At 44.8% G+C, this 2,741-nt stretch overlaps 1 pseudogene; it reads right to left on the bottom strand.

Moving 5' to 3' along the window:
- Positions 1-724: 724 nt before the first annotated feature.
- On the bottom strand, positions 725-2,535 carry LOC102832867 (annotated as a pseudogene).
- Positions 2,536-2,741: the final 206 nt, after the last annotated feature.

Here is a 2,741-nt window from a genome sequence, read left to right as displayed (position 1 = left end):
TACCCCTAAGTGATTCCTGCTCCAGGAAAGAATCCATTCATGTGTTTACTGGAGATAATACTATTTCCCCACTACCAGTTACAAAAAAGAAACACCTCTCAAAGCTTCATTATTTTCCTGTTTATTTTGGTCACCAAGCAATCCTAGTCTTTCACAAAGGCCTGTAGACTTACTCCCTACTATCCCCCGGGGGGTAAAAGTGAAAGAATTCCCTCTATGCTGGCCCCAGGGACTTGCAGCCTCCTGGAGACTAAAACCACCTCAGAGACTATTACCTATCTTTCCAAGGATGGAAAATTTATTCAGATGTTTCAGAATTCATATATGCCACAATAGGATAGTTAAGAATTAAAAGGTAGCACTCTTACACTCTTCCTGCCCAAGCAGATTCCAGACATTGAATTCACTGTCATTAACATTTCTGCTAAACAGAGGTTGCTAGGCACTAATCAATCACACAGGTATCATAAAATACACAACTTTTCCTTTAAACGTTGCCTTTTTTCTCTCTGGCTACATTGATGATTCTCCAGTTTGTTCAATATTTTAAAAGCTGCAGCAGCATGCAAAATAATTTCATTTTATTTGATTAAAAAAAAAAAAAGCTAAGAAAAGTCTTTAGGAGATGGTGAGTTTTCTTTTGTTATGTCTGGATATAGGTTTGAGTTGCTCTTGACTGTTTCAGGGTGGGGAGAGACTAGGAGAAAGCACAGCGTGTAGAGGTCTATTCAGTGTAATCTCCCTCATTTTCATCCTCACCATCAACTGAGAGCAGGATACTTGCTTGCAGAGCTGAATTTAGAGGCTGGATTTTCTTCAGATTTCTTTGGCACAGGTGCAGATCTGGAGTCTTGACCCTTTTTGCCATCTTTCCTATCAGCCTCCTTCCAGTAGTCTTTGTTCCCGCCATCTCCTAGACTACGGCTGGAGTTCCCATTTTGGCCTTTTGTGACACTCACCCCATCAACTTTGTTTTCATCTTTTCTTGCTGGTCCTTCTTCAGATGCTTGAGTTGGAGCTACCTTACCCCCAGCACATGTGGGAGACTGCTGCTCTGTGTCCGAGCTGTGAGATGGGGCAGGACGATGAGAACTTCGCTTCACCCAAGCGTTCTCCTTTGGTGGAGGAGCCAGCATTACCTTTAGAGACTGGTCAGGTTTGGGAGGCTTAGAGGTTGGAGAGTGGCAATCTTCCTCCTGAAGGTTTCATTTTCCAGAGACTATTCACTCTTTCTCCTTCCTGTATTGTGATCTGACTTACTTCTGCCAGATGTGGCTGAGGTCCCAGTCTGCGATGACTCACTCCCTAGCCCCGATCTTTCCCATTCCTGAGTTTCTTCACTTTGACAGCTTGGGTGTCTTTCCCGAGGCCGCCTTTCTAGTTTTGGATCATCCAGCTGACGCTGTAATTTCTCCTGTTACTTCTACAGCCGCTCTTCTACTTCTCGTTCTTTAGCAGCTTTGTCAACAGGATTTGCTCCTCCAAAGATAGAAGCCCCTCGACTGGATTGGGAGGTGCTAGCAGAGGAATCATCTTCCTTAGGAGCACTCCGAGGCTTTAGATTCAGTTTGGGTCTTTGGGGTGGGACCTCTATAATCTCGCCTATAGTCATCCTGAGAGTAATCATCTCTGGAGCCCCATGACCGATCGGTCTTCATAGCGGTCCCCACCTCCTCTGTAGTCATCATCCCTTTGGTACCCACTACCAAATGCTCTTCTGCCAGTGCCTACTCTGGAGTCATAGCCTCTGTCATAGTCTCTGCTGCTTCGGTCATCGTATCTATCCCAGCCCCCATATCGATCTAGATTCCGGCGGGGGCCATCACGATACCCATCACGATACTGGTCTGAATCGTAACGATCACAATATTTGTCTCCAAAGCTATCATCACCTCATCTAGGTGTGTAGTCATCAAAGCTGTCTGTGGCAGGGCGGGCCCTCCAGTCTGTATCTGTTTTGTCAGAATCACGATTTCTATCTGGGCCAAAAGAACAATCATCCCTGTCTTTATCCTGTGCTTGCTCAGCAACATCCACTCGAATTCTCCTGTTACCTAGAAACTTTTCATTGAGGCTCAGGGCACTGAGCAGAGAATTCAGGTCCTCAAACTCAGTATAACCAAAACCTTTTAATCTCTCTGGATTGCTGGGTTCACATGGTAAGAACACTGCACTAATATTTAATCCTCCAAAGAATTCCTTAATGGAGTCTTCTGCCATATCATATGGCAGATTCCCTAGAAAAGCAGTGTAGGGTGGAGATTTGGGAAGACAGCTCCGGTTGATATTGGGTTCCCGAGCAGCCCGTGGAACAGTGGGCAGTATAGAATGGTCAATTGGAGGTGCTCTATACATGCCATCATCGTTACTGTACCAAGTGGTTGAAACATCTCCTTCCAGGTCATCTGTTTCATCAGCCCAGCTGACTGGTTTGGGGACATAGGTGCTTCCTCTGTTGGTCCCCCCATCCTCAGCCAGGAAGTCTGTCAGGGAGATAGTCTTTCCCTTCTTATTCTTTTTTGCTGAGGCTGCCATGTTGGGAGAGGGAGAGAGAATGCAAAGCTAGTGCAGTTAATTTTATCCTGTAATCTACCTGACTTTATCATCATCTGGGTCTCTGATCTTACATGTTTACCTTCTTATACATTGTACTTGTTTTGATCATAGACTGATCTCCCAGATTCTGTGAGTTTGTTCTTATAATTTTGTTCTGTTCTTGACTCTTCCTTCTGTCAATTTAA

Source organism: Chrysochloris asiatica, unplaced genomic scaffold (assembly GCF_000296735.1).
Source record: "Chrysochloris asiatica unplaced genomic scaffold, ChrAsi1.0 scaffold00422, whole genome shotgun sequence".
Lineage (NCBI taxonomy): Eukaryota > Metazoa > Chordata > Mammalia > Afrosoricida > Chrysochloridae > Chrysochloris > Chrysochloris asiatica.
This window is presented reverse-complemented; position numbering and strand designations above follow the sequence as displayed.